Source organism: Rhynchophorus ferrugineus, unplaced genomic scaffold (assembly GCF_030347505.1).
Source record: "Rhynchophorus ferrugineus isolate W39M unplaced genomic scaffold, kcgeb_rfMv2 rfM4, whole genome shotgun sequence".
Taxonomy (NCBI): domain Eukaryota; kingdom Metazoa; phylum Arthropoda; class Insecta; order Coleoptera; family Curculionidae; genus Rhynchophorus; species Rhynchophorus ferrugineus.
In genome coordinates this window covers 48813720-48836955 of record NW_027472583.1, presented here as the reverse complement: position 1 = coordinate 48836955, position 23236 = coordinate 48813720, and the positions used below count along the sequence as shown (strand labels likewise).

The following is a 23236-nucleotide window of genomic DNA, read 5'->3' as shown; positions in this document are numbered from 1 at the left end:
CGCAGTGACATCAAGGGTAGCAGACACACGAGATCCTGCTATTAAAGTTATACCACTCGCTAGGGTAAAACTAAAATTATCTAATATATAAATAAATAGATATGTAAATAAGTCAATCAATAAATAAATAACTCTGTTGTTATTGTGCACTCACTTCTCCTAACTCCAACTATGATGAACGTGCAGTGCATTCAAGGGAGAAAACCAAGAGTCACATGCTAGATATGCTAGCAGAAAACACTTTCGGTGGCTTTTATGTATGCTTCAAGATATCCATAGACCATAACTATACATCAGTAACTTGAGTCACTTTGGCGTTAGTGTCTGGATTATAAAATAGTTATAAATTATATTTACAGTTGCAACCATAAAACTTTGATTTACCATAATTTAACTATTGTATTAAATTTGAGTAGATAACGATAAATATATAAATAAATAAATAAGTAGAGGACAATGAATGGAGATTTAATAATTAATGAAAAATAGGAATCAAAAAGAGAAAACTGGAATATTCTGTGAACAAACTCGTCATTTGATGAAACCCAGCTCGGGAGGCACAAAACACAGTACAATAAACTGAATACGAATAACGTAGTGACTCTGACCGTCGCGTCTTTAAAAATGAACTATTATGAAGTTGCAACATCCCTAGGACGTGTTAAGATATTACAACTGTCAAATACAGCCCTGAAGAAACATCAATTATGATGCCATGATTTGGTAAATATTTCTGTATTTGCAAAGGCGACAAGTTCTACGATTAAAAGAAGCGACAGTCCCGCCTCACAACAAACAAAAACAGTCAAACTACCCAAAATTAAAATATCAAACTGTCAGTTGGAAATCTAAGCACTACAGATATTCTCTGTCTGTGTTCTAGCGAAAATATATCGAGAAAATATAAACAAAACTCGTTTTTACATTTATATCGGTACTTGGCATTTTCACCATTATATGGTCTATCGTTGATCAAAATGCATGCAAGCCGCTAATGATAATATATTGTAAAATAGTATCGTACATTGATACTATTAATGAATTTTCATATGTTTGTGTCAACAAAACTCGTGATGTAATGGATGAATTGACTTGAACTTTTAACACAACATTATATTTTAAAGAAGACTGTTTCAGTACTGGAATTTAAACTGAACTTTAAAACAATGATATTCATTAAAATAATTGCAGTCATCCAATAATAAGTAAAGGCGAGTTGATAATTTTTTTGGAACTTTATCAGTAATGCGAAAAATATCTGTTAAAACCCAAACTCAGATTAAATCTTTGATTGGATAAGTATTGGAGGGGTTGGGAGGACAAGTTCTCCACATACCCTTACCAAGAACCATAAAGCACGAACTCAAAATGTCTGAGTTAATAAAAAGAAAATATATCGCTATGACTAACTGCTAGTCGAAAATCTAAAGCACATTACAACTGTCATCGGCAAAAACTATTTTTGCTTGAAGCCAAAATGCATGGTTTGTTTTGAATTTGATTTTGAGAGGACTCAAATCTAAATCAAACTAGAAAAAACATATATCTCCAGCTTGTATTTTTTCATATTTAATATTTTATTTTGAAAACAAATATTGTTTTGTTCTATTTTTGCAGTAACTATCGATTTTAACGTGGGTAGTTAAAATGTATTTATTGCATAAAAATATTGGCCATTTGATTATATACATTTTACCTATCTTTCCTTTTACCTATTTTACCTTACCTTTATGTATGGGATACCATTCTAATATAACAGTTTCTTCTCATTATTCATTGGACCATTTTTTAGCTTCTTCGAAATCGGCGCTTGCAGTGCGCAAACACGTGTGTGTATTTCATCAATGCGAAAAAGTAGTAGTCAAATAGAGCCAGGTCTGAAAAGTACGGCGTGTGCGATAAAACTTCACATCCCAAGTTATTTCAACACTTTTTTCAATGGTTTTGCTGCCATAGTTCAAATTGATAATTTGTTATCGGTAGCGATCAGTATTAAATATTTCTGCAGCTTCAACAGTTCATATACAACAACACCAATCTGGTCCCACCAGGCACAGAGCATAGTCTTGCAACGAAGGCAATTTGGTCTTGTATCGATGGGCGAACTTTACTGGGGGATTTTTTTGCCTTCAGATTTTCTAAATAAATCCATTTTTCATCATCCTTTACTATTTCACTGACGATTATTCGATTTTCTAATTGCTTGTTATTCAATTCATGTAGCGCCCATCTTCCTAATCTTTTGAATCTTTCCCATCGCTTGCAACCGTTCCCAAATTCCTCTCGGTACGCATTCAACTTCTGACGATTGTTTTTGATTTTGCGTTGGGTTTTCAACCAATAATTCATGCAATTCAGCATCTTCCAACGTTTTCGACCTACCAGGACGTTCTTTGCCATGAAGTCATCGCATTTAAATTGCCAAAATTACGTTTCACATTTTGTTATGGTTGAAGCATGTTTACTGTAAGCCTCTAACAGCTAACGATGATTTTCAACGGCCCTTTCCTTTTTATTCAACAAAAAAGTAATGCGTGCCACAATGCATATTTTCAAGTACAAAATTAATAGAATGAAATGACATAATCACCAAAATCATAACATTGCACGCTTATGCCTAGTGAAATCTGTTACAAAATCCGGAAAGTAATTACCGACAGACCTGGTAAAGTTATTAGACGATATTTGTTATTTGTAATTGGAAAAAAATTATTAATACGATTTTATAAAGAAAAACAAAACAGTGGTTTTGACGCAAAAATAATACGCTTGGGAACTGTGACTAACGCTAACACGTCGAACTGCTCTCTTCGAGCAAAAATTTTCCTATGACCCAGCTGTTGATACTTTCATACGGATCGTCCGATATCATACGAAATCAAATCAGCCAATGACGTAAAGTGTTTCGGTATCACCATGTTCGACATCCAATTGGATGTGAGAATCGTTGGGCGCGGATGGCAAAATGGGAGAAATCACAGTTAAGGTACTACGAGTACAAGATTAGATGATCAATTATTAGAAATTAGATTAGAAAATTAATTCATGTTGATAAATGACTGAATGACTTTTTACTGAGTAAATAAAATTTTATTAAATATTTATTAATTGATGTTGAAACTAAAGGTGTTCAATAAATTTTGACGCTGTGGCTAACTCTACTATAACTTATTTATAACTAAACTTCTACTGATATCTGCATAATTTTAATTTGTCTTCAAGACGTAAAGTATACTTTGTATTAATTTTTAAAACAAAAGTTGATGTTTATAAGTTTTATATACATATATTTATATCTATAATTATATACATATAGTCTAATCAATAGCTATTTTGTACATACATCATCTAAATTTGTGACGTCAAAACATCGCAATGTCGCCGTATCAACTCTGAGTTTTAGTTCAGTTTGGCTTTACATACAACAAAATTATAATCTAAATAAAATAATCAAATAAATTAATAATAAACAAAAATACTGTTATAAAATATAATATTTTTAATACAAAGGACTTAAAACTACAATTAAGTATACAGTATAATAGTTTGCAGGTTAGGGTTGTGTTTGATTATATTTACATTTAATCCTTTTCCATATCATCTATGAGTTACAGTTCTCGGTGCGTTTGTAGTTGTATCCCCTGGAGACCTAATCCCCTTATTAACAATTGTATATCCAAGTAATATATTTTACTTTTATTAGAGAGCACATTTACCTTTTACACTTAGTTCTTGTGTCCTTTGGTACAGTTTTACTTGTAAACACATTTTGATATCACTGCTTTTCTTCTTCGTTTGTTCTGTTAATACCTGTATACATCTTTATGATAAAACTAGATTTAATCACTGCATTTTCCTTAATGTATTTATCATATCTCCAAAAGAGTTACTATTCTTTCTCTCCTGAAACATTTTAACCAAATGCTTATGTATATTCTGAATAATTACACACATATCTGTGCACATAAATATTTTACTACAGTTCCTACAGTTATCATCTATTAATTATATACTTATCTTTACTTACTTGTTTCCACTCTCATCGCCCTGTCTTGTATCTACATAAATGTTATGACTAATAAAACCTAATCAATAGTTATTCCAACTTTTAACTTTTTCCATCAACTTCCGTTGTTATAACACTATTTTTATCATCATATTGCAACGAGTGACCATTGTATGTATTGGTCCCATTCTGAAAAACTGCATAAACATTCAGATCGAATAGACTGTGCACTAAGAAATTAATTAACCCAATTTTTGATCGATATGTGCTGACCGATAGAACTGTTAAACGACATTTGTCCAACTGTCAAATGCGCGAAATTCATTTTCTTAAATCTCCCCAACAACCTTCTACAAGATATTATTAAGTCGTTCTGATGTTATGGCACGACCAAGGAAAATAGAGATTCATTTATATATGCATATAGATATATTGCCTGAAAAATGGGGGAAAAGTCGCATATAACGACGAACAAAATGTTTAATAATATTTGTAATTTTTTAATTTTTTGTAATTATTAGCCAATTTCTCTGAATAAAGCTTTAAAATCAGAAAACAAAAGAATGTATTTATCCTATAATTGGAACTTGACCCTCGTATATCGTTGATAACGCAACGTAAGATGTCTGGTTAAACTATTTACGGGGCAAGTATTATTTTGCGACAAGGCTGTTGTCATTCTAAATACATCTCTTGACCGATATTATTTGCTAGCACAGTTTTTGGCTGACCACAGAGGTTGTTGACATTACGCTATAGCGTGTAACAACAGCTTCGAATATCCGTTTTTACTCTACTATATAAAGTACCAAAATAAGTATTTGCTCCTTTTATTTCAATACTTCTATAATTTTTAAAAATTAATTGTGATTGATTGGAAATCGAGGAAATCAAATTTCAAAGAGACGTACAATGTTTTCACATATTTTTTATCTAAAACATTCAGATATTCGTATATAATGTTATTGTTGACCTGATGTGATGAAAAACTGGATGTAGTTCAGTGGAAAAAGTCAGTCAGTTTGCTTTTTAAGCACTAACCATATCCATATGAGAAGTCGTAGAAACATGGTAGGCAACTGTTTCTATTGTGTAACAGAATGGTGTAATCGCCAGTTGAGTTCTGTGAGAATAGTATTATTGAAATATCATACATTTGCAATGACAAATTAAAATTGTACCTACTGAAAAAAATGTTTCATGATAATTTGAATATACAGGTGTAGATTTTGATGCCAGTTTTACCAAAATACTCATTTTACATAGTTGATAGTAACTACAACACAAAAAAAGGTTTAATTTCTGAATTTATTTTCTGAAAAAAATTTCAATATTTTTTTAGACAATATTTTTCGATATTTTTTCAAAATAAATTAAATAAAAATTAACACTTTTAATATTGGTACTTAATTTTAAATGTTTGATCGTTTAAAGTTGGTTGTTTTGGTTTGATTTCAAAGGCCCATCAAAAATATCACTACTGTTTAAGATATGTTAAAAGATTATATATATATTTTTGGAATATCGATATATTTTATACTTGTTGCAAAAAAATATATCGATATTTTTTAAAAAGTATCGAAAACGATATATCGATTTTTTTAAATATTGATATTTTTTTCGGTGGCCAATACTCCTAACCCATATAAACCGTCCAGTGCCCTCAAAACAACAACAATTTAAAATTACACTATTTCAAACGTCAATTTTTCTTTCATTCTGGGCAAAGTAAATACGTACAATTGTCATAAAGTAGTTTTTCAAAAATAGTCATCTAGTCTATTGAAATCTCTGAGAGAAACAGTGTTGAGCAGGAACACGACAAAGATGATAAGCACATTTTCATGAAAACGCATGAGAACGGTTCCAAAAAAAGCATCAACAAATAGTCGATCATGTGAGAAGCTTGTCGAGGGTAAAACCGCAACCAGTGCTATAATTAGATTCGCAGTTTCAACTCAGGTCACATGTTAATTATTTTAATCTATAATTGAGAGTTTATTTATTATTGGGAGACTGATACGTTTATTCAACACCAAATAGAGCATTTTCGTTTGGTGAATTTATATACAAATGGAGTAATACTTAATAAACTGTGATAAAAAATAATATACTTACTAAATAAACTTTAATACCAAGCCAAACCAAAAATTAAGGAAAGGAAAGTTTCGTTTTGTGAAAGGAAATAACAATACAAGAGAGAAAACAGAGGCCTTCATTTTTTTTCGCCAATATAATTATTAGCATAATTCGCCTACCAAAACTGATTTCTTTTATTTATTTAACATTTCGCATCTTTAATGTCGACGAAGCGTGATCTTGAAAACGAAAAGCTTAATATGTAACACTGATTTCATTTTCACGCTTTCTTGAGAAACCAGCGTTTATTGATTAATTATTATGACGTAATTTAGTTATCAGGGTTATTTGTTTGCATGCCTATTGTCACCCGACTTTGATTTGTCGGTGTCCCTCTGCCGTTGTGTAGTGTTGTTTTTAAACCCAGGGCGTAAAATAAAGATTATATTTAATAAAACAATAACAAACAATTTAACATATTATAAGTAAAAATAACATCTCGCTACCCTACAAGTATTCCTAGATATGCAAAAAATAGATATTTGTCTAATATCCGAAACCCATTTAACAAAAGAATCCTTTATAAAATTTAGAGGATATACATTCTATCATACCATACATCCAGCTAACACCGCAAGAGGAGGAAGTGCAATAATAATAAAAAAGAACATTTCCCACCATCAAGAACCCGGGCTCAGTACAGCAGAAAATCAGGTAACAGCTGTAACTATTAAATCAAGCAGATACAAGGTTACAATATAACCAATTTGTTATCCTCCAAGATACAATAAAAAAAAGCGAAAATTATTTGAATGTCCTAGGCAACCTGGGAGAAAAAATTATAATTGGAGGTGATTTTAATGCAAAAAATACAAGATGGGGATCCAGAATGACAACAACTAAAGGCAATGAACTGTATAAAGCAGCTACTGAACTAAGATGTAGTTACATGTCAACAGGAAAATCAACTTATTGGCCGACTGATCAAGAGAAAACCCCAGACCTGTTAGATTTCGTCATAGTAAGAAACATAACATCCAACTATATAAAAGTCGAAGAAAATTTTGAGCTAAGTTCAGATCATACGCCAGTGATTCTGACGTTGAGCGAAAATATAATAAGAATAGAAATAAACCCAACGTTAACAAACAAGAGAACAGACTGGGAAGGTTTTTTTCAAGAATTGAATAAACGAATTCCACTAAATGTACCCCTCAAGACAACTGAACAATTAAATCTTGAAGCAGAAAAATTTGTAATAGATATTCAACAAGCTGCTTGGAATCATACTCCAGAAATTAAGAGTACAACTAAAGGAATTAATTATCCAAAAGAAGTGAAGGAAATGGTAGTTGAAAAATGTAAATTAGGAAAAAAATGGCAACAAAACAGAACACTTGAAAATAAAAATACTTTAAACAATATAACCCAAAGACCGAAAAGAGAAATACTGGAAATTAAAAACAAAACCATAAATGACTATCTCAGAAATTTAACAGATGATAAAGAAACTGATTACTCACCCTGGAAAGCCATAAAATATCTAAAGCGCTCATGTCTACACAGTCCACCTATAAGAGATCTATGTGGGAATCGGGCACGTGACAATCACCAAAAAGCAGAAGCATTTGCTGAATATCTAGAAAAAACTTTCAAACCAAACGAAGCTAATATTGAAAATAATTTACCGGACATAGAAGCTGAAAATTCGATGATTGAATTAGTCACTCCGAAATACTTAACCAAAGTTATTAAAACTGACATTAACCCCAGGAAATTACCAGACTACTTTAATAACAGGAAAATTACTGCAAGAACTACCAAGAAAGGAAATTATAAAACTCACCAACTTGATCAATACAGCATTTAGATTAAAACATGTCCCAGACATTTGGAAGATGGCGGAAATTAAAATGATCCCAAAACCTGGGAAGTCACCAAACGAAATAAAATCCTATAGACCTATATCACTGCTGCCAGTAATATCTAAGGTTTTTCAACTCCTGTTGAAAAGAATAAAACCGATCATAGAGAGAAAAAAACTTAATACCAACATACCAGTTTGGGTTTATTAACAATCAACAATTGACCAGGTCCACAGAATAACAGATGTTATTGAAAAAGCCTGCGAAAGTCAAAAAGTATGCTCAGCTATGTTCTTAGATGTAGCACAAGCCTTCGATAAGGTTTGGCATGAAGGCCTTGTTCATAAACTACAGAAAATGCTACCAAAACAACACACCGAACTATTAAAATCATACATTACAACCAGAATGTTTAGAGTCAAGCAAGAAGAAGCTTACTCTACAATAAAAGAAGCTAAAGCAGGTGTACCCCAAGGAAGTGTACTGGGACCAATGCTTTATCTACTTTACACTTGTGATATACCACAAACGGAAGATCTCACGGTGGCTACATTTGCTGATGATACTGCAATTATAGCTGTCGGAATAGCGAAGAAGCCTGGAAAATAAGAATTAATGAAAGGAAATCTGTACATGTGCAGTTCACCTATAAACAGACCGTACAAGCACCAATAACATTAAATAACACTATCATTCCATATAGCAACAACGCTAAATGTCTCGGAATGAATCTCGATGCAAAACTTCGCTGAAAGGAACATATAAATAAGAAAAGAAAAGAACTGAAATTGAAATATAGGAAAATGTACTGGCTAATTGGAAGAAAATCACAATTATCAGTACCTAATAAATTGCTATTATATAAGTAAATATTGAAACCTATATGGACATACGGAATTCAATTATGGGGATGTTCTGCAAAGAGTAACATTAATAAAATACAAATTTTTTAGAACAAAGTCCTGAGAGGTATTGTGGGTGCACCCAAATGCTATAGGACTGAACCTACATCGAGACCTTCAGATACCCACTGTCAGTCAAGAAATCAAGAGAATTGCAAGGGGGCATGAGGAAAGACTCCATTCTCATACTAATATTGAAATATTGCAACTTTTGGATACTACCAGAATAGGACACAGACTCAAAAGAATCAAACCATCTGATCTTGTGTAGTGTTGTGTAGTGAGGTGCATATATTAAAAAATTCAGCAGTGACATGTATAAACATTATTTCACCAGAAACTGAGTTAGGGCCGATGGGTCCTCCTAGTTATATACCTAGATTTAGGTTAGTATAAAGACAAATTGTAGGTTAGACGGAAACGACTAGTAACAATATATTAATTAAATAATAAAAAAAATAAATGAATAAAAACAGAGATCAAAATAAATGATATAAGTTAGTCAATAAATGGCAAAATGAATAAAGTAAATAAGCTTGCGAAATCTTGAAGTCGAGGTGGTCGGGTGATAATTCTGCAAACATAATAACAACGTATCTGAGCAACTAATTTTCAACGACAAAAATGAACTTAAAATATAATTGAAATATTACGAAGATATATACTTATATTGTCAGGTAATTGAAATATAACGGTATTGACAGTTAAAATTCTAGCAGCTGTAATAGTATCGATAATAATAGTTTCAATAAATAAATGTATCGACAAATACTGGTAATGGATGGTACTGATAATCTGAATAAAAGACGATGACAATTGTAGGCAATAAAATGATGAGTAAGCACGATGTTTAGCAATAATCTTAGTCCATAGTAGTCAATAATTGAAGGACAATCATTAAAAACAGACAATAATGGTAAATGATAGCAATGATAAACTATGCTAGGATGAAGTACCAAGGGAAAATAACGCACGACGTATCAGCTTTTACCCTAACACCAAAAATAATGGACGTGCAATGAGATCAAGGGAAGCAAACGCACGAGATCCTACCATTTGCGTTAGTAGTACTCGCTAGGGTAAAGCTAAAATGTTCAATATATAATTTAGTAAATATGTAAATCAATTAATAAGCAACTCCGTTGCTATTGTACACTCACTTCTTCTAACTCCGACTATGATGAACGTGCAATGCGTATAATGGAAAAAGCCAGAGACAAACACGCTAGGTATGCTCTCACCAAGAGCCGGCAGGAACCACATTTGATGGCATTTATGTATGCTTCAGATAATCAATAAACCACATATAATGGATAATAGCGATAACTGATAAACTGTGCTTAGATTAAGTATGACATGTGCACACTGAGATCAAAGAAAGTAACGCGCGATATCTGTTGTCACTAAGGTTAGTAGGCCTCGCTAGGATTAAGCTAAATTGTCAAATAAATAAATAAACAGTACTGTTACTAGTGCACTCACTTCTCCAGCTCCAGCTATGATGAAAATGCAATGCGTACAAGGACGAAAGCCAAGGGCCACACGCTAGATAGATACACTGCCACCAAGAGCCAGCAGAAACCACTTTCGGTATAACTATGCATAAGTAACTTTAGCCACTTTGACGTTATTTTCTGGATTATAAAATAGTTATAATTTATATTTACAGATGCAACTATAAAACTATTATAAACTTGAATATTATATATAAAACTAAAAACACACTTACCGTTTTGATGAACTCAGCTTGGACGGTACAAAACACAGTAAAATAAACTGAGTACGAAGAATGTAGAGACTCTAACCGTCGCGTCTTTAGAAGTGGACTTTTATGAAGTTCTAACATCCCTATAATGTGATCACATCTGGCAAATACAACCCCCGACAAAAGATTAATAATGTTGCCATTCATGGTAATTATTCTGTTGCTAAGTAAGTATTCGAACGCCGACAAATCATACAATTAAAAAGAACAAGTAATCCTGCCTGTCGAGCAGTGGCGAGTTGTATGAACGATACTGCCTCAATTTTATTATGTTGTATAAACGACGAAACCCTTATGTTTTAAATGTATCACCTTTAACATTTTAAACGAGGCTCTGCACCAATTTCCTAGTACCAGCCGATATTCGAAATACAATATAGAGTAGACTAAACAAATCGTTTTTATTTTCGAACAACGAACCCTGGGTGTGTCAGTCGCTCTATATTATGTATTTATTTAGATGGCAATGTTATCAAGATAATGTAGAATATAATTAAAATATTACATTATATTAATATATTATTTGTATTAATAAAAGTAAAACGTACTGTCTTCGACGGATCAAGTTAAACTGAACTTGATGTTATGGTTGATGTTATATTTTCAATACTTGCATCATTTCCACCATAGAACATTTTATTACATTAACGGTATTTAATTATAATAATAACATATTATATCTGCAATCGGTAATAAAATAAACTGTAGCATATCATTTTTCAGTGTTACGGTGAGTAGCGGAAAATTTGAACATTACAGTAACCGAAAATTTGAAAAAAGATGAAAATGTATCTCATGGTGCTGTTGCAGATTTCTCTAGAATATACCAATTATTTTATATTAGATTGACAGATTTGATTTCGGCGATCCTGTATTTTCTTTTATATCCGCTGTAAATCCATCAGAAGCCCAAAAGCTACAAATTAAATTACTGGTGATAGTACTGAAGCGATTCCCAGTGCTTCATAAATATGTAATAACATAAAAATTAGATGACGAGTGGCTCATGTTATGCTGTTAGCAAATTTAATTATTTCATAGTTACACCGTACTGTTCTTATATCTTACCAATATGCTGCCTAATTTCTTGTTCTCTGATTCTCCGAATTTCACATTCTTCGACTTTCACTCTCAATAAATTCTAGCTACATCACACCAATAAAATATAAATCATTACTAAAATATATTATGTTTAAAATAACTGTCTAATTATTACCAGTTACTACAATTTTTGCGACTACAATTGATAGACAAACCTCATTAATGGCTTAACTACTTCCAACACAACAAGAATCATTTTCTTCTCTGTTCTTGTTATCAATAAATTTTGGCATATACCTAGTCGATCTCGTTGAAAATGATGTGTTATAAATTTGGCAGCTAACATTCCCACTATAACTAAAATTGATGCTGTTTGGATTTTATAACTTTTAAAAATTTAACCTTACATTCTGCACGTACCCTTGTTTTTTCATATTTTAAAACCATTGTATGTAAACCACCAAGAATAACACAACAATTTAATTATTATTACTATAGAATTATTAATGTAACACAAAATCTAAATATTCTAGATTTTTTTGTTGTTTTGACTCGATCGACTGTACCGATTGACTCAAAAAGAATGTACTGTCATTAGAAAAGGACGACAATATGATTTATTCTATGCAGGATAGTGCGTGTGCGCAAAACCGGAGATATTTGTTAAGCAATGTATCCTTTGGATTCTACCTCTCGATTGCTTGTAGATGACAAAGTCGCAAAATCAGGCGGAAACTACCGAAGTTTACCGAATACCGTTTAGGATTCTCCAGAAATAGCCACTTGTCTTTAATGAATACAAGGGAGGGGATTAAGAAATTGGGAGGCAGTGTCAAGTTTAACTAAATCAAATTAAATACTTACAGTTACTTAGTCACTTGATTTATAGTGCTCTATTCCATGTTACGAAAACATAAGAAATAAATATTATTTAAACTGTTGAGACTTCTTTCATTTCTTACAATAATTTTGAGGGGAATTTGTGGAGTGTCAGCAAATTTTTCTCCCCTATTTGGGGAATTTGATTTGGATTATTGAGAATTTGATATATTGGCCATCCCCTGTCAGTCACGGGATGCATTGTATGTTAATTTACAGTAATATACCGAATAATTAGATAATATTGCCAATAATAGCAAAGGGTACCTTTTTCAGACAGCTAAAGCTTTTTGCAGTTCTGATGGAACTATTTTTACTCATATAATCAAGAGTCACTCTATTTAATTTAATTGAAGCTCTTGTTTTGTTTATATAAATTTTTGTATTTATGTATTCCAGTACACTATGTACTCTGGAAAGCAAGTAGCCAAATTTCTATTTACCAACCAATAAAATCTACACCAAGGATTAGATTTTATCTTTATTTTTTATTATCTTACATTTGTTGTAAAAATCTAATATCCAGTAATTATCATATGTGTGTAATCATAAAAAAATGTTGCCGATAAAAATATTTAATTTTCATAACTTAATGATGAAGTCATAGTGGAAATTATTGTATTAAAATGGTATAGACAAGTGGTTAGATCTATTTTTGTTACCTGTGAATAATATTGTATGAATAATAATTTGACTCTTTTCCAAATAATTATCTGTTCGTTTCGGTATAGAAAATGGAAATGTAAAAAAGCATAAATGATTGCCAAACAGTTTGTTCTGGATTTTACATAAGCACAGCGCGTCATCTCGTACGAAATACTCATATGGTTAGTTGGTTTATTTTTGGCTCGATAATTTATTTTCCATATTCAAACACAATTTCTACCGTTCGTAAATCGATAATAAAATATGAGACGTATTTTACGAAAGGTGATTAAAATTAATAACATTTTTATATATAATATACAATGTTGGTCAAAAATTTTTAATACCATTTTTTATACTTTATTAATTTTTTGTTACATTTAATTGAAAGGTCTACAGAATTATTAATTTAATATTTATTTTTCGGCCTATAAATTAGTGGTAAAAGATTTTTTAATTTAAAGCTTTATTGTGAACATTCGGTATAACGTATTTTAGTGTATTATCCATCGATAGTCACTACTTTTTCCCATCTTTCAGGCAATTCATGGATTCCATCTCGAAAGAAAGATAGACTTATATGTCGGAAGAAGTAGTAATCAAAAGGAGCAAGGCCTAGAGAATACGGTGGGTAGAGTAGCACTGTTTCCAAGCGATTTTGCTATTTGTGGTGGAGCGTTGTATGCTGAAGAATAACATTGCTGTATCTTTGATCGTATTCTGGCTATTTATAGCGCAGTGTTCGGCTCAAACGCATCAATTGTAATCGATAGCGATCCCCATTAATGGTTTAATTAATCACCTCATTAAGCTGATCCCACCAAAAACAGAGCAGTGATTTGCATGACTTTTTTTGCACTTTAGATTATCGAAATGGATCTTTTTTTGTTCTGGCCTAAAACGAGGGGGTGGAATGCATGACGCGTACTTGGTCGCGGAGACTTGCTCTGGAGTGACAAAGTTAGACCGGGTTATGTGGGACTGCCTCTTGGCTTATCAATACACTAAACCGAAACCGCCTCACGGTTGACGCGACGTCAATGTGCTCTTTTCTCGGCAGATCTGAAATAAAGAGGTTAAATAAGGCTGGGGCCTGCGGAGAACCTTGAGGTACGTCAGCGTCGATTTGTTTTTGCCTGGAAAGATCTGTCTGATAGATAGGACTTGATAAGAGCAGTTAGGTATTCAGGGAGGCCTAACCGCATACATTTTGCGATCAAACCGTCGTGCCAAACCTTGTCGAGAGCTTTAAGACTGCATCCTGGGCCTATTACGAAACGCTAGTTTCACGAGTTTAATCTTAATCGTCATTCTCTCACCAATGATAATCGTGAACGTTCCAGAAAATATTGATTCTGTACAAAACTGATAATGCAAAATTGTCATATGATATGCCGTAAGATTATCCCAATCTTACGAATTAGTATGTCGAAAATAGGCACGTATCATTTAGCTGTTAAAAATGGTTTTATCTCGTTGAATCCCATCTACATAAAAATAAATTTATTATAAAATGCATTTGTTGATCAAGACAAGCAAATTCTGCAGAAGTACAGGAGATAAGGTTGTATGAAATAATGCATCATCATCATTAAGTGATAGCCAACATTTGGAGGGAGTGTTTACTTCTTGTGTGTTGGTCATAGATTAATATATAGAGTGTTAACTTAATACATATGATTTAAGAATAGTTTTGCGTGGTATCAGAAGGAAGGCACTGAGAACGTCATTTCCCTGCACTTCATTGGTTAGTTTAAATTACTATTACAGACACCTATAACGAAAATATTTTATTAGGAAGGCATTTAATTGGTTTAGGATTTGATACGCCTCACGTGACTAACCCCTGGCGTCACATTCTACTGACCAATTAAATTTGAAATTTAACCCTAATGCAATTTCTCAAAAAAACTTATTAATATAAAATCCTACATAAATACAAATATAGCATATTAAAAAGCTAAAATATAAGATAAAAAATAATTAAATGTGAATATAAAAGAGCTGCGACATAATAGAGAACACAAAATATCTCCTGCCAAATATAATCACAATTGTCTATAGCGCCTTTTCCATTTTTCATATTTCTTTAATGCTATCAATTTAAATAAGATGTATTAAAGTTCCTAACTTGTTGTTCCCTTATGCTAAAAGCAGATTAAGTCTGTGTCTGTTAATATTTTATTTACTTGTTCAACACAAAAATGTATTGATGCAAGTTATTTTTTTTTTGTTAATTATTTTTGAAATGTTATTTTGAAAATTGTGGATCAAATGAAGAAAATATACTAAAAAGTAATAATTTAAAGAACAGCAACAACAAATTAAAATATATGATATATATCAAAATTGCTGATTTACTCTCATTATGATAAAATCGAAGACTTAAAGAGGCAACTTAAAGATCTATTAACAATATTATAAAACTGTCATGAATAGTATATCATGAGTTGTCTAAAAATGAATGTATTTAACATTACTTACGTTAATATCTACAGTAGCGATTTAATCGTCAGTTAACAATACTCTGATCTGTAATTCATTATTTTTCAAGTCATATAGCCACTTTTCTCCGTCAATTATGGACCGATTTTCAAAATATTTTTTTATTCGAAAGAGCGTACATCCGAGGTGGTCCCATTGGAACCAAGTCAGGATGTGATGAGGGAAAGGGGGGAAATCGAGGGAAAACCCCAAATTTCAAAGGCACGTTTAAGTTTTCACATATTTTTTATCTAAAATAATCAGATATTTGTATATAATGTTATTGCTGAACTGATGTGACCAAAAATCGGAAGTACTTCAGTGTAAAAGCCATTCAGTTTGCTTTTTAAATACTAACCATATCATATGAGAGGACGTAGAAATGTTGTAGGCAACTGTTTCTATAGTGTAAGGGATAGAACGTTAAGCTCACACGCGGAGGTCGCGGGTTCGATTCTCAACAGACTAGCAACTTTTTTGTTCTAGTTTGATTGGAACATTTGTCAAATCATCTAGACTAGGTAGCGGACCCCAGGGTCCGACAAGTTCCTTATTTTCAATCATTGTTTCTTTATACCTATTTTTCCACATACGGGCCGTACTTTTACTTGGCCTACCCATTGTGATGTTAAATAAAATAGCTGCGTAATTTATTGAGTAAGTGTCTAACTCTTAAAAGAAAAAAAAAATAACACAAAAATTGAACCGATGAGTTTGAAGTCGGTGCCGAACCTAAACAATACAAAAATAATAATATAATTTTCTGACATATACACAAAATTAAATTACGAACAAACCAAATCTAATTTGTTGCTCGGCACTGACTTCAAAATGATTAGTTGGTATTAGTTAAAATAATGTTGTAAAGAGATAAATAGGTTTATGTACCTAACTACCTAAACCTATTAAGCTAAATTGTGTGTATATGGTAGAATATAAAATACGTTTAGTAGATAGGTTAAATAGGTTTCTTGTTTATTTTTAATTTAGTTATAACATCGATTATTGTGTACATATTTTATTTTAAAACTTTGTTTAAAATTTGTTTCTTTTTGTGTTGAAAATCGAAGTTTGATTATTGTTTACTTTTTAGTGAGTTCCTTATTTATTTTTTGAAGTCGGTTCAGTTTTTTTGTTAAAATATTTTATATGATGATCTCATTATCGAACAACATATCGGTCAAGAAGTTGTGTCCTTTTTAAATATTTTTCTCACAATTGTATCTACTATTATTTGAAAAGTAGTGAAGAGACGTCAGATAAACCGATGGAGTACGAAAATCTTTTCTAGGTATGGTTTGTATGTTCGTAAATCACATTTGTATCATTTTTATGAGTACTTTTCCGAGAATTAATTGAAAACGTATTCCTCGGTAGGTGCATGAGAAAGCACTAAACTAATGTTTCTCCACCGGCCTTAATAATTTTATTGCTGTTCGTGGAACACCATCCTGCATGGTATTCAATAAGTTTGCGGAAATGAAATACATTGATTTATGGTTGCAATAATAAATTTTTTCAGTATAATTTCACTCGACTTCAGATATTCTAACGATCTTCCAATTTATTGATTCCATCCTCTTTCTACAGTAGTTTTACCTCTTTGTTTAACTGACAGAAACATTTTTAAAATGAGAGAGAACTCAGAAGGATCTTGTTGGGGCAAATAAGTTAAATAAACAATTGGTGCTCGGATTAAAAAAAAAGGTATAAGTTAATGGGAGCATCTGTAATGAAAATACTTGAACCAAGGGGGTTTTCAATAAGTGTCTATGTTGGAATGGAGTGAAACAAGCTGAGTTTGAGGTTCTCGGAAGGAAATTCGTTTTATATTTGAAAGTTCCACAGGTCCAAGATGTTTTATATTGGCGTCAATTGGCGTATATATGTCACTTGTCATACAAGACACCTCACAAGGAAAGGTCTATCTGTAACTGATCCAAAATTCGCACCAAACAGTAACATGTTTAATACGTACATGATACATTAATACAAAACATGTTACATTGTTAGCGGGTGAACCTAGTATGGGTTGGCGATTTCTATATACCATATGTATGGTTGTTAAAGTGTTGCATTTTGTTAAATCGCCTCATCGCTAAACAAATTTCTTTTTTTTAATGTCAATGTTCGAATTCTAATGAACACTTATTGAGATATACTGCTCGCTGTTGTAATTTACCGTAGTGTTCGATGACTGAACAATAAACAACTGCTACCAAGCTAACATGGCTGCCATAAGCCGCTAACGTCAATTCATCCTAGTTCAAAAATCCTATGATACAATAGTCTTCAGCAAAACATATTAACACGTTCACTGTCAGCCGACGTAGGCCGCATTTTGTTGCAACCCTTTCACCATCTAAAGCCATCGTCATCACTTCCGCCACTGTGACCCATCAGTGTGAAAGAAACAGTAACTTCAGGGAATAGACATAATATGGACAGTATGAAATATAGTACATCTTGTTATATGTTGGCAACACTACTTCCGTAATATTGCTCAGTTTACATCCCTGTAGAGGGCGACTGTTTAAACAAGCGATCACAAGTCAAACAAGCGTCTGTGACGAAAGCTGCTGAATTGTTTAACATTTCAGGAGCGACAGTATCCACCATAACGAGAGTATACACAAAACATGGTAACATATCAATAAAGAAGAATAGTAAGCGAAACTCAAAGTTAAGTCACAGAGACGAACAAATATTACCACTTAAATAATACTGTTTTGACAAAAACAGTGTGGCTGGAGCTCCACAAAGCTATTATTCATGGAACGGCTACGATTACAAAACCCTTTATAACGAAAAACAACGCTAAACTGCAAAAGAAGTAGTTCAACGATCATAAAACCTGGACACCTGATGATTAGAAGAATGTGGTATATTTGATAAATCATCATTTAAATTGTTTCTTACAAACAGTTGTGTTTATCTATAGAGAACTTCAAAAGAAGCTACGATCCATACTACCTGCTTCCTACAATGAAGCATAACCTCCCCTGTGTTATGAGTTGGGTGACAATATCGTGGTATTCAGCCGATTCTCTCTTTCACATTACTGACATCCTCAATGATGAAGTTTTTACTCTGACTAGCTTATTGCTACCAACTCTCTCATACCCTAAGATGTTAATGCACCCCTACACCAGCAGAATCGCTAGGCCTCACCACAATTGAATCGTTATGGGATTTTTAGAGTAGAGAGTGAGGAGTAGATCCAACGTCCATCTTCTCAATTCTATCTCCAACACCATTGAAGCAGTTGGCGGGTGTCTTGGTACAAGAATGGAACAAAATCCTGTTAGAAACGATTCAGACACTCGCATCTATTTTAAAAGAAAATGGTGACTCAATAACTTATTAATAAATAAATATTGTGTATTTTATGTCAGGTGTTTATATTATTTTGTTCATTTGACCTTGTACAGTTCTGGGTGTATGAAAAGTGAATTCTTATATCAAGTATTTATTGAGTTGCACAAGTGAATTAAACTGAATAGTATTTAAAATTATGCAGATGTTAGTTGGAATGTGCAGTTTCTGCCTAGCAATATATTTTGATAATGATATTCAGAATCATAAAAAATTAATAATAAAATGAATTTAGCCAGCAATCAATCAAGTATTCCCTAACAATTAAAGTTTACATTGTTGTGCAACTCGCTAAATTATTGCAATCTTGAATGCTGTGTCAGCGCGATTACATAAAATCACTTTCTGTCTCGTTTATTCTCTGCGCGGAAAGATCTCGGAACTAGGTGATCTTTTTCTTCTGTGTCTTTCAGTGATTTTTAAGGCAGTAGTGTAGGAAGGCTATCGTACTCAACATCGGTAATGGTTTTGTTGTTGTTTGATGATCGTCCAGCTGCCGGATTTCTTCCCCTTCTGTCTTTCATTGATAATATAAAAAGCAGTGGCGTGTATAAATGTTATATTTCGTTCGGTAATTTTTATCTCAATTTAAAATTATTCCACTGAAAATGTCACGGTCTATTTTAAAATTATATTAATATTAATTATTATATATATTAATTTTTATGAAGTGATATTTGGAAGATTGACATGTGATATTTTTGTTATTTTCAAAACCATGGATAATGCTCCAGGGTGTTTTAGAGGTCGGCGTTTATGTAGGTTACCTCTACCACATGGGCTGAAAAGTCCCGGGCGTAACAAGGAAAACGTGTTTTATTTTTGTTCAAAATTGGCTTTGTTCATCAACGTATTCATCATGCGCCCCTCTAACATTTCTATACCATTTTTGTAGAACGATTTATATTTTCCCTCAAAATAGGCTTGTCACCAATTGATGTCCACTCAAATGACGAGTGAAGATTGATTGATTCCAGAGTGAAGTGACGCATTCATGTTTCATCCATTGCCACATATCGACGTAAATTCCGGTTTGTTACGGTTAAACATGGCCAAACACTGCTCATAATCATCAACACGTTCTTGTTTTTGGTTAAGAGTGAGCAAACGCGGTACCCACTTTGAACAAAGCTTCCCCATAGTCAAGTGCTAATGCAATATAAAACCAATACGTTCTTTTGATATCTTTACGATGTTAGATAACTCACGCAATATCACTTTTCGATAATTCAAAAGGATTTTGTGGATTTTTTAATGTTTTCTGGTGTTATCTGCTTGATTGGATGTTCACTGCGTTCTGCATCATCGGCGTCTGTACGACCACGTTTCGAGTCAGTATACCAACGTTTTATTGTTGTTTCTAAGGGAACGGAGTCCTTATAACACTTTTTAAGCCATTGCTTCGCTTGAACGGTATTTTTTCACCTGAAGCGGCATTGTAAAATTAAAACACGAAATTGTTTTTGATCAACTGTTTTGAGAATAACAAAAGTAGTGTTACTCTTAGCACAATAACTTACAAACTTATGAGTAGAATATCATGAAATTTTAACAGCTTGAAAATAACAAAAGTATTGTCACTCTTAGCACAATAAGTCACTACACGTATGGATACAATATATTGAAACTTTAACAGCTTGAAAATAATAAAAGTAGTGTGTCACTCTTAGCACTACACGTATGGGTAGAATATCATGAAATTTTAACAGCTTGAAATTAACAAAAGTAGTGTCACTCTTAGCACAATAACTCACTACACGTATGTGCAGAATATCGTAAAACTTTAGCAGCTTGAAAATAACAAAAGTAGTGTCACTCTTAGCACAATAACTCTCTACACGTATGGGTAGAATATCATGAAATTTTAACAGCTTGAAATTAACAAAAGTAGTGTCACTCTTAGCACAATAACTCACTACACGTATGTGCAGAATATCGTAAAACTTTAGCAGCTTGAAAATAACAAAAGTAGTGTCACTCTTAGCACAATAACTCTCTACACGTATGGGTAGAATATCATGAAATTTTAACAGCTTGAAAATAACAAAAGTAGTGTCACTCTTAGCACAATAACTCTCTACACGTATGGGTAGAATATCATGAAATTTTAACAGCTTGAAATTAACAAAAGTAGTGTCACTCTTAGCACAATAACTCACTACACGTATGTGCAGAATATCGTAAAACTTTAGCAGCTTGAAAATAACAAAAGTAGTGTCACTCTTAGCACAATAACTCTCTACACGTATGGGTAGAATATCATGAAATTTTAACAGCTTGAAATTAACAAAAGTAGTGTCACTCTTAGCACAATAACTCACTACACGTATGGGTAGAATATCATAAAACTTTAACACCTTGAAAATAACAAAAGTAGTACAATAACTCACAAACTTATGAGTAAAATGTCATGAAATTTTAACAGCTTTCTTTTGAAGGTACTAACTGATAAAACGGTGATTGTAATAAAACTAGCACTATCTATGTGTTAGGCCCTGAACTTCTCACCCCATGTGTTATATACGTTAGAGTTAATTACAACCCCTCAACGCTATAGACTACTTAATTTGATTGACACCTTATTTCATCGACAGTGAGCATTCATTCGTTTATACTAATATTTAATTTATGAAAGACCTGTTTAAAATTATATTTATTGATGACAAAAATTAAATTGATTTAAGAAATGTTTGTATCTAGAACCCATGTCTAGGACGGCCCTTGTTCGCGAGTGCAATTAACACTGCTGTTTTTGTAAAATATACTGCTATTCACTGAATCAAATGCACTTCACTGAACTACTGGATAAAATGGTTTGATACTGTTGAGTCTGTGTCTTGCTCAAGTGTTTTCCAAGAGTTGCAGTACTTGAATATTGACATGATAGTGGAGTCTCTCCTCATGTTTATTTGCAAGTCTCTTTATTTCCTGTGTAACAGTATATACATGTTATGTAATACGGCTCAGACTATCCAGCCATTAGTTTTTCTAACTACCTGACTGGTGAACGAGTGAGACGGGTTGGTCTGTTTTTACACTAAGTGTCGCTTTGTCGCACGATCGTCGTTCAACCAGTCGCCTGTTCTTTTCTTGAATAAATCAGTTTTTAAGTAAAATAATAGTTTTTTTTTGTTTAAAACCCTTTTATAAAATATAACTTACATTCCTATGGTGCCTGGGCGCATCTACGATTATCTCTAAGGATTTTATTTATTTTACTTTTCGCGGATCATGCCCACAGTTGGATTCCATGGATCCGTCCTTGTTTGAGAATTTGCTTATACACCAGCAACTTATTATCTACGGATAATTTTTTTTCCAATTAACCAATACATTTTTCTATATTTGAATTTCATTTTTCTATTTTCTTCTTAATTTGCTCCTTTCAATGTGCATTGTTGCTCTATGGAATGTCGTCAGTGTTATTCGTTGTTACTGTTGTATGTGCAGTTTGACTATAAGTAAATTTAAAATGCACCAATTCGCTTTAGTTAACTTTTATTCTCGAAATCTTGGTATAATTATTTATATTATTACTCATAATTATTTATATTATTGCAATGTTTTGGTTGCTTCTTCACTATTGTCTCTGACAGAAAGAATAGCAGTATATCGAAGAAACAATGCCTCATCGTGATATTTTCCATGTGTGTTAGATCACATAGAGTAGATAAAGGTACTCCTGCTTTAGACCTGTTTATCGCGTCCTCTTGACGGACTGTAAGATTTTAATAGTTTAGTATATCATTTCGGTAACATTTTTGGTAGTTTTTGGTAGCCTTTATGAGGGCTTATGCTACATCTACCAAAATATAGTATATAAAATATACTAAATATTTTCATAGACGTTCACGCGACCAATTATTGAATGTTTATTAATAAATCCAAACTGGGGTGTTGGTATTTGGTTTTTTCTCTCTATAATTGCTGTTATTCTTTTCAAATACTTAGGTAGGTCCTATACTGGTATGAGTGAGATTTGTCTATAGATTTTTAGTTCATTTGGTAATTTTGCAAGTTTTGATATCATGATAATAGCCACCTTCTAAATGTTTGGGACATGATTTAATCGAAATGCTACATTTATTGTTTAAAGTTGGTGACTTTTCCATTTTCCATTCCATTTTTTGGTAATCAGAACCACACACAGAAATCAGAAGTTACACAGTCTATATCTGCCAGATTATGTTCAATA

At 32.5% G+C, this 23236-nt stretch overlaps 1 protein-coding gene and 1 long non-coding RNA gene across 4 annotated transcripts in view; one reads left to right on the top strand and one right to left on the bottom strand.

Moving 5' to 3' along the window:
• Lpin (phosphatidate phosphatase LPIN) overlaps positions 1-23236 on the top strand; it is an 89000-nt gene that overhangs the window by 11387 nt on the left and 54377 nt on the right. The window lies entirely within an intron of this gene.
• LOC143196473 (uncharacterized) lies at positions 5041-5792 on the bottom strand. The gene is made up of 3 exons (XR_013005753.1): positions 5747-5792; positions 5188-5282; positions 5041-5129 (listed from the first exon to the last, which is right to left on the bottom strand). It is a non-coding gene; the product is annotated as an uncharacterized LOC143196473 (long non-coding RNA).